The 11,106-nt window shown below is 32.0% G+C and overlaps 1 long non-coding RNA gene across 1 annotated transcript; it reads right to left on the minus strand.

Moving 5' to 3' along the window:
* Positions 1-7,712: 7,712 nt before the first annotated feature.
* Positions 7,713-9,199, minus strand: LOC121220887 (uncharacterized). The gene is made up of 2 exons (XR_005918124.1): positions 9,078-9,199; positions 7,713-8,145 (listed from the first exon to the last, which is right to left on the minus strand). It is a non-coding gene; the product is annotated as an uncharacterized lncRNA (long non-coding RNA).
* Between the last annotated feature and the right edge of the window lie 1,907 nt (positions 9,200-11,106).

An 11,106-nucleotide genomic window follows, 5' to 3' on the forward strand; every position in this document is an offset into this window, starting at 1 on the left:
TGCGGTGCCCCGTCTTGTGGTGTGGGTGTTTTGGCCCTGTTTCATCTACTTTCAACCCTTGTTGGCCCTTCAATGCTAAGTTGGATTTGTTGGGATCTAGTGTCACGGGCCGCAGTTCAAAGCCCGTGACCAGCGCACCAAATGCATCCAATGGAGGTCTGTTGCTCAGATGGGGATCATTTGGCCCACAAGAACTGGCCCGATTCAAAGAGATATTGGACAAGCCTGTCAAATTGAAGCCTGGTTGGCCCGATAATGAAGAGATGGCAACTTAGGCTAATATGGTAACTAATCTTAGAAGATAGAGGGAATCATATCTTGTAAAGATTAGATTAGATTTGATAAGGCTTATCTTGTAAATCCCTAAAATTAAGGGATATGGTTAAATCTCATCCGTCGATGTAATTGTATCTTAACCGTCGGTTTTGGGGGAGCTCAACTATAAATAGAGAGCCTCCCCCTCATTTGTACTCACTCCTGAATTGTTTCATTATTCTTTGTGAATAAGAATTGAGAGCACTTACTCAAACACTTTGCGAGCGCTCTTTCTATTGTTCTCTTGTAGCTTCTTTTGGCACAATCGCTTCCGCTATACAAATTGGTGCCTTGGAGGAGTTCTAAGGAATCCTCACTTTTGGGCGTAAAGGCTGACTTAGGCGAGTTTGGAGCAAACGGATCGCCTAAGGCCGCACGGTTTGCGAGACGAAAGGTCTAGCCCCGTGACACTAGTGCCGTGATCCCGTCTATATACTTTATGTACTTGTAATTTTTGGAATAAGTTGGCCTAAGAAATTCCATCATTATCATTAATATCTTTTATATAATATCTTTAAATAGTTTTTGCACGAAAAATAAAATGAAAGAAAATATTATCTCATTAATTATCTAACATTTAACTAACACTAAATTGCATTATGTGGTCAAATTATAGTGCAAGAAGACAACTTGTATTATTAGATAATCTAAACAAGTCCGTAGTTTAATCGAAATTGAGCAAGTTGATTAAAAGACTATTTTGTCATTTATAAAGTCTAAATAGGGAAATATCTTGTCTTGGGTATTGAAGTAGAAGACTCTTAGAAGATAAATATAGATGTGATTGATTAGACTAACAGTACATCAGACAATACCTGAGTATAGAATAAATCCTAGATCCACTTATGGATTTATTCGAATGTAACATTCATAGTGCAGTTTACCTTAATCCTAAGCAAGTGACAGATTATGTGTGTATGACTTGTATGCTTTGATGTATTAAAAGCTTGAGTTCAATTAGCAATAGAGCCAAAATCTAGAATGTTAGGTATACAACTTCTATATGACACAACTTCACTTATAATAGTGGAACTCATAGCCCAATAAATGGTAAATGATATTCTCTCATTGGCATTACACGATAGATGAAAAGTAACACGGCCATGAGTCATTTGACTTAAGATGAATGGTTTAAATACTACTTGTTAACAATTGACTTTTCATGAAGGAAGACATAATCATGAGATAAAATAGGATCATATTAGGAGAATATATTTTATCTTAAAGAGATAAATAATATCTTATGAGAGTAACACACATATGACAAGGCCATTGGATGAACACTTGATTTAGTAGCTTTTGTAATGGTATATAATGGAGAAAGCTTAGTCGTGGTACTTTAGTGTAATGACTACATGAATAAATAATGTTGTAATTAATAGACGAAGAGCCGAAACTCAATTATAAATTATATGAGCCCTAATTATATATGTTCAATCAATCCCTCCGTTAGCTTGGTACAACCTTGATGGTTTGCATTAATCGATGATATGAAAATAAGAAAGGACAAACTAGAGAAATAGATCGCTTGTATCACTATCCGTAGTGAATGCGATTTCTCACTATAAACAGGAGATGACTCGAGAATTAAACTAATTTCTTCAAATTATTATTTATTTTGTAATTAAATAATTGAAGCTCGAAGTGAAAATTAAATTAATGAAGTCATCATAGTTTCACAAGAGCAAGTTAATTAAATTGATTTACTCATAGATTCTAGTATGATAAAGTCGACATGACTTTAATAAAATTAAAATTGGGTTGAAAATAATTTAATTAGTTTAATTTGATTAATTAAATGAAAAAAACAATATTTTGGGCATAGGAAGTATATTTATTTGGTTGGATAAATTATATGAGTTGGTTTAAAGACTAAATAATACATATAATTGACCCAATAAGTACGAGGCCCAAATAGGCCCGGTGTAAGGGAAGGGGCGACAAACTTTAATCCTAGAAAAGGGTGTTTCCACCATCGCCCTACTAGTACTCTCCTACTGAGATTTGATTTTCCTATTAAAATAATATTATTTTGTTTACAACTTGTTTAACTGAAACTCTTGTTATTTTTTCTATATATAGATAACTAAGGGCTAAGTCAAATATACACTATATATATGTTGATATTCTGTCAAAATGTAGTCAATTATTTACCCGAAATAGATTTTATATTTTGATAGAGGTCATCTTCAATTTCTAGCTCTTGAAAGGTTCATTAAAGTTTTCATCAATTTGCGGATAGAACCCTCTAGTAGTTGAGGCCAAGATTAGCAAACCGATTTTCCCAACACAATTTGTAACCCTAGAAAAGTCATGCAAAGACCTACAAATATCATATTTTAGGTTAGGTTAAATAAGTGTTATTAAGGATACAACTTTTATGTTATTTTTTTAGACATTTTCTTTTCAGTTTTATTTGTTTTCCCAGGAGTGGTCGCTTGGAGATTTCATTTTTTGATTTCAACCAACTCTTGAATCGGATAATTGAGGAGAGTGTTTCTTCTATTGAATAAGATTTCTTTACTTTTATTATGTTTTCGTTTATGTTTTGTGTTGATTTGAATTTCACAATGAACTAATCTTTTCAATTGTTTAAGAAATTGTAGGTTAATGGATTAATAATTGAAATAGGTTAAATATGGGTTTAGATCATGACTAGATTAATTATTTAATTTGCTTTTAATAGTTAACCTAAGTGTTAGATAGATTAATGAAAATCCTGGGGAATAGTGCAATGAGAGATGATTTGTTAAACTTAGTGAACTAATTGGATAGTTATTCAACTTACTAATATATACACCAACTTAGGTAGCGGTGATAATGATAGTCAATGGTTTAATTAATTCATACAAGATATAAATAAACTTAGGAACTCTCTAGACACTTTAAACTATATACAAAATTAAGATACTTGTGTCACATGGCTAGACTTTTCGTCTCGCAATCCATGCGGACTTAGGCACTTTCTTCACTTCAAATACACCTAAGTTAGCCTAACTCTTGTAAAGTGAGAATTCTCGTAAAATTTCTCTAAGGCACCAAAATCTATCAAAAGTAATCTTAAAGATAAAAAAGCTCGAAAGAGCAAAATAGCCACAGAAAAGCAATGCACACAAGGTATTTAAGTAAATGCTCTCAATTTAGTATTCACTACTAAAGAATGGAACACAATGGATGATTACAAATGAGGGGGAGGCTCTTTGTTTATAGTTGAGCTCCCCAAAAATCGACAATATAGTTTGAGTTACATCGACGGGTGAGATCGAAGCCTTTTTACAATAAAGGGATTTATATAATCCCCAAGATTACAAAACCAAATCTTATTAGATTACTTCTAAAATTACTTTCCTTGTTTACCAAGGTAGCCCTAATTTACCATAAGTGTTTCGTTGGGCCACAAAGGCTTCAAGTAGATAGACTTTTTCACTTGTTCTTCGAATCGAGCCAGTTCAAATTGGTCAAATGAGCCCCGTTTAATATGTAAACCTCCATGAGACACTCTTTGTACTTTGTTCAGGGGCTTTGAATCGCGGCCCGTGACATTTGCACCTTGATAACCATCTTAGTTATGAAACCTAGATCTATCAATAATTGAAATAAATCATTAAATTCCATCAACTAAAGTTTTCTTAACCAGAACACCTCTTTGAATTCTCTTAATAATTACTTAAGATTTTATTTTTATGTTCCTAGTTAGAGTCAATAGATTATATAAGTTGGACTTCATTTTAGTTGTTTAGTTGGTCTTAGTTAGTTCTTAGATTTATTATTTAATTTAGTTTAATTAATTAAGTTGTGTCCATTTTCTCTAATTTATTTGGTTGGTTTTTTATCTCTTAGTAGGTTCAATCTTTAAAATACTTCTTTCAATAGAATTTTTTTCGTCGTATATTTGTAAGCAGTTAAGAAAAGTGGTACTATTTTAAGCTTTAAAATGATTTATCATACTTGTTACGATTTTCATCACCACTTTTTACAACACCACGGTTGTTGCAAATGTGAAGTTATTTTAACATTACATATTTCTTTCTAAAATAATGTACTTAAAAATCTTAACCTAGTATTATCATGTAATCACATTTATTGTGAAATACCTTAATTTTTAATTATCATAATTGAATTAATTTACCTTGATTAAATTTAGAGTAAAAATAAACTTACAATATTATTTAACTAACTAATAAGTTCATTATTTATAAACTATGAGGAGTTATCCTTGTCCATATATTAGATAAACTTAAAAGTTACATAAGAAATTGAAAACAATAATAGGATGTTGGCGAGTTTAAGAGAAAGAATAGTGCAACCCAACCTCTGCATTATCATTGTTTCATTTGTTCTTTGAAGAACTTTGAAAACTCATAAAAACTCAATAAAAAGCAAGAAAAATGAAGTTCTATACTTATTACTCAACTTAAAAGTTAGAAATTACCATGAACATTTTTCAAGATATAGTCATATTTACTAATTATATATTTCACATTATCTGCATTTTTTCTTGACATTTTCTTCTAAAATGAATAAATAACTTTCCTTTTGAACTTATTGTCTTCATACATTATTTTTATAACAAATTTGAATACATATAATTCTAACTACAACATTTCATTGCAAATATGAAGAGAAATGGCATTACAACAACATTGCAATGTTATTTTTCACTATTGCGACTATTATGTTGTAGATTATGGCTGTTACAGATGTGATGCAGAATCATACTGATGATATAGGTGTTTTACGACATGGTATATCTAAAGTCTGTAGTTTCAAATTCACATTTGATACGTTGTTTTTTGTTCTAAATATGCAAATCATATCAATACTCGATCATGAAAATTATATTGATGAATATGATTAATGTTACGCCCTACACCATACTCAAAAAACAATCATATATAGAATGCCACATTCTACATTGAACTTACTCAAAAAAATCAAACATTTAAAAGGTAAGCATTTAAATTGAGTTTGAAATATGATATATGAATGTTTGGGTGTTTATAGGTTAACATGAATGAAAATCAGGTTCAAATGATCCTTAGAACAATATTTGAGGCTTAAAATACATAAGTAGTGGACTAGGTACGAATACTTGGGTCCTATGTATATAAGAACTTGGGACAATTTTTCAACAATTTAGCTTCGATGTTTCCCTTTTTCGATACCCAACAAGGATGTATCGATAGTTGAGAGCATGTATTAATACTTTCAAGTCTACGTACCGATACAAGCCTCTATTGTTTCAAAATTTTGGCTATTGACTTCGAAAGTACCAGAACTTGAGCTCTAGGTATCGATACCCACTATGAGATTCCAATACCTTGGTATGAGATATCGATATTGATACCTAGGCATTTCCACATGGGCTGGCCACACGAGCTAAACACATGCCCATGTGCCAACTCGTGTCAATTTCGTACCCTATTTCCCAAACACACAAAAACCTAATTTTTAGGGTTTGTGAGCATTCTAAAGTCTATAAATATCAATTAGAAGAAGACCTAAGGGGACACACAGAGAAGATTGAAGAAAAGACTCGAAGAATGCCATTAGAATCATCTCAGAAGCGGATCTTCTTCAAGATTGAAGATCTCTATTTAATTTCTTTAGATGCTTATTTGGGTTTCTTTATGTATTGTTGTTATCTTAACTTTGAGATGTTTCTATTTAGGATTATAAACTAAATTCCCTAGATACCTAGGGAAGATGAAACCTACGATGAATCTTATTATTTTGATTTATGAATTACATGATAAATACTTGATTCTTGTTCTCAATTATGTATGCTTATTTCATGTTTTAATAATCTAAGGATATTAGTTCATGTTTAATGTGCTTATCTTAGTAGAGCAAAAGTCCATATTTAATAGTAGATCTAGCATAATTGAGTGAAGTTGCATGCAATCCTAGAAATAGGACGACATAAATCTACCGAATTAGAGTTAAATCTAATAGGAGAATCCATAGATCAACTTAATGTGACAATAGAGGTTTTAATTAGAAAGAGATTTCAATTAATCAACCTAAAGTCAGTTGTTCTTACTCTCGAAAGAGATATTAACATAATCTAGGGATTTTTACGGATCAAGGCACAAGTGAATAAATCATTTAATTCAGATTCATAATAATAAGTGAAGTCTAGGTGGACTTTTTCCTGGGTATTGTCTCTTTCATTGGTATCTTCGGTTATTTTCCTATTTTATTCTCTGTTGCGTTCTTAGTATTTTCCTATTTTATTCTCTGTTGCGTTCTTAGTTAAATTAGTTTAGTAATTTTAGATTAAAAACAATTACTCCAATTTGTTGGCTAAATAATAGAAAAACGGTAATTACTAATGCTTCTAGTCCTCATGGATACGGTATTCCCTATTCACCGTAACTATACTATTGTTCGATAGGTGTGCTTGCCTTAGTCGTATTTATAGTTAGTTTAGTGACAATCACATGTTCCAAAACACATACCAAAACATACTAGCATAATTCCAAACTAATACCAATAAATTTTACATACCAATAAGATATAAACAATACCTAAACTAATCTCTTACGTGTAGGTACATGCTCAAAACTAATAAAAAGTTAAAAGTGTCATCATAAAGGTAAAATGTCAACTAAGAACTCTGAAATGCTGTTACCCAATTTCACGAAACACTCTCAATCTTCCTAAACTTGTACACAAAACACAAATCCACATGTTAAGCTTTTCCAATAAAGCTCAATGATGCATATCTAATAAACCTTATGAATAAGCTAAATTTGAAGCATAATAAACATATATCATTTCACAATATCACATCATCATTAAACATAATAAAAAGGCCATTTAAAACATTATATCATCTAGCATATACATTAAAACCATAACATTTCCACTTTTCACAACAAGCACAATAGCATATTTAGTTACATTGCACCACTTAAACCAACATGAGCATTCACTAATAAATTTCACATATCAAATTCCATTATAATTTCTTATTAGACCATTATCCTTTTTAATTGAGCTTTGAATCGTAAATGGATACACGTATATCAAATCAAATCCTTGAAAAGTAGTGAATACGTACAATAGTAAGGTACATAATTTAACGAATCTCTAGTGCGTGTATAACATGACTTAACCAACTGTTCCTCAAGAATGGTGCAAAGTGCTAGAAAATGAATCTCTCATGCACATTAGGCTAACTCATAAATACAAAATTCTTAAAAGAGCTTTACATATCCTATGGCATGTCAACTATACCCAAGAACTATCCATTATCATTTAATAGGGCTAGTAACAATTAAAACATATAATTTCAAAATAGTCAACTTCCAAAACATATCAACAAGTCAATAGAAACATCATTTTTCATTTGAAATTTCAAGAAAACATATCAAACATCAAGCATTCACTTATTTAATATTAAATCAACTTGAACTTTACATATATATCATATCACTTGCCAATAAAAAATATGACACTGATACTGTAACATCCCATACTCGACTCGATCGCTGGATTCGGGTACCAGATGCTACAAGAACCTGTTTGATTTCACTATACACCCGTGATAAATTCAATTACATATAATAGCCACCTTAACACATTGGTCTAATTACCACTAACATCAAACACTAAAGAAATTCCATAATGTTTTCTTATGACCTTAGTTTCTATGCTTAGTTTCATTGTTTACATTTAATCCCACAACTATTATGTTTGCCTTAACCCCCAAAACGAAGCCTCTATAGGTGCCACTCTACATATACTTTTAACTTCTTCTATGCTACACTGATCAGACGATAGCTAGCTTGGTCCCTTCATTTACCTCTCTTGTCACACTTTATCCTGCAATTCAGCAGTAAACCTATAAGTTCTGATGAACTTAGTGAGAATCTGCTAAACAATATTATATAGCCAATTTGCAAGAGAACGATAATAAACAAGTTTTGGGCAAATATTTCAACTCCCTATTTCCTCTTGGTATATTACAGAGCTTGCCCGAGATGTTGCCTCTCTATTTCTCTTATAGCCTCTAACTGTCCCAACTCAATATTTTTATAAGAACAAGTGCATTCCTTCATGATATTGATCACATGATGGGGCGACCTAATTCTGTCATACTCCGACTTTACCTTCTTACCCATTCTTGGTTATTTATGGCGAATTGCTATCTGCTAGGTAGTCAACGAGCTTATTTCACCTATTGCGGACCCTTATTTACGAATCCTCATTGTTCGGGATTCACTGGATCACCTGTTGCCACTTGCTACTCTCATAATATGTGTCGCCTTTCTGACGGACTTGGTTTATGTACTGTTGGCCATAATTTGCATCGTCTTTGGCGAATTCCTTTATTAATCCATAGATCCACACCTTTCAGACGCACCTCGCTTATGCATACATGCAATTTATTGTGTCATTCACGTTGTTCTTTAGATCTTAATCCATGATGTACCTCTAATATAGAAAGCTTCCCCATTGGGGTCCCACATCTTACATTCTTAGTAGATCTTCCCGCATTTGCTATTCCGACGGGCCTTCTCACTTTCTTGAATAAATGTCTTGCATTGCAACTCGAGAAAATATTTTTGGACATTTGGGTTTTGAAATTTCAAGGGATCCAAAACCAATAGTGCTTCTTGTTCAATAGTTCTTCTAGACTTTTTAGAAGGCATTTTCAATGATCTTTAAACTAGAAGACTTAATCGAAATCAAACAATATATTTAGATAAACAAAAGAATAATGTAATAAAATAGTTAAGATAGGAATCCTTAACCTCGGTTTGGAAGTTCGTGATTCCTCACGAAGGTGTGTTGTAACTACCTTGTTGGTGTGACACTTTTGTCCCTGCACAATATAAGAAAAAAAAAGAAGAAAAAGAAGAGTTTGAGAGGTTTTAGAATTAGAGGGAATTTAGAAATAGGTTAAAAGTGTTTAAGTTTAAAAAAATTAGTGTTTTTAAGTAAAAAATCGGGTAAAATAAGGGTTAAAACCATTGGGTTGTGCGATGGTTCGGGTCGACCTTGCAGAAAATTGCATCGATGTCGCAACATAAGGGTTCCATGTCACGACACCTCTGGCAAGATACCGATGTCGCGACACGCCTTGAATTTTTGAATTCTAAGGTAAATTGACTTCTTTGTCGAGACACGGAGGGGTTGTGTCACGTATCGAGCTGAATTGCTCGATTTTATGAACCTGTGTTTGGTGTTGCAACACAGAGGTTCCGTGTTGTGACACCGACTTTGTTTCGACCCCTCCTCTTAAATTTCAAAGTGCTTGGAATAAATGTTTAAACAATTGTAGTGCCAATATGCTTAGACCCAACAACATTAAGAAGAAGATAGTCACTGTTGCATTCAACATTAGTCTCAATCTTTTGAGAAAGAAAAACAATAAAAGGAGGAACATGCCTTCTAAGAATTCCTTTGTTGTCGTTTCCCAATTCACCGCTTCCCAAACCATCACCACTGTCGTGAACCATTGCCCCACCCATTGAAGTCCTTGTACCCATTATCATACCCCAACAATAGCAACATTGAGCCAATAACCAAAAAGCCGCAATAAAAAATAAATATATATATTCCCTTGTTTTGAAGAGTCCTAAAAACTTAAAGAATGAGACTTGTGGCGATGGTGAGTTTGGAAGCGACAGACAGGGGTTTTAAAAACAAAAAATAAAAAAGAGAATGGGACAACAAAAGTGAGAGCGATCGGAGAAGGTAATTGGAGGCCGAGCAACGGTGCTGGAGCTTAGGCAGCGAAGACGTCGACAATACAAAGGGGAGACTAGAGTTTTCAGTTGACATAAGATTGCTGATAAACCTAATCCATTAGTGATTAACGAAATTTTAATGGCAGCAACTAATTCACGCAATTATTTTAATTAAAGTGACTAAATTGAAAAATAATTTTAGAGAGACTAAAATAGGAAAATTCCTATTTTTCCTATTTTAGAGTGACATTGAATGTAGTTTACCCTACATTTTTTATAGTAATAGTAGGGATTATCTAAAAATTGAAATTAGGACTAATGTTAATCGGAAGCTTCAACACAACTTTTTTTAGTTTCCACGACTAACTCAATGGATCTTATATTTATATAAATTATCTAAAAATTGAAAACAACTATTTAATTACGTGGTTAATTATATAAGACAAGATCATTTAAAATCAATAAGAATTGTTATCCAATAGGCGATTGGGTGCAATGGTAAGGCACATTACACTCCTAAGGGGAGAATGTAGATTTGAACTTTGAAGACGATATTATTGGGAGGGTCAACCACTACCCTTGAACATGGACCGCAAAACGGATATGAAGAATACAAAAAAAAATCAATAAGAATTACTATCAAAACTTGATTAGAACAATGGTTATAGTTTTTGTTTGGTATCTAGATTACATGTTTTTCTTTCCTAAATTTGTTGAAGGTTCTATTTATTACTTTTTAAATATAATTTTAAAATACATGTTGTTATGAGATAAATAATAATAAAAAGTAAAAGAATAAAAATACAATAGCAAATGAGAATATTTATAACTTTCTTCAAAATTTATATTTATAGACACAAAAAGTATACATGATATAAAATTTTACTATAATATATAAAATTTCTTATTCTAATAGACATGCACTTCTATAACAATAAAATAATTATAACCCATACTACTTGTACAGTTAAAAGTTCTACTGTGTACATCATATAATAATCATACATTGTGATATATGCAATTGCACGAACCTAGTGTATTAAGTAGGAACTGTGATTTAAAAATGAATTTCATTTGCCTAAGTAAGATT

This window comes from Gossypium hirsutum, chromosome D09, assembly GCF_007990345.1.
Source record: "Gossypium hirsutum isolate 1008001.06 chromosome D09, Gossypium_hirsutum_v2.1, whole genome shotgun sequence".
NCBI lineage: Eukaryota > Viridiplantae > Streptophyta > Magnoliopsida > Malvales > Malvaceae > Gossypium > Gossypium hirsutum.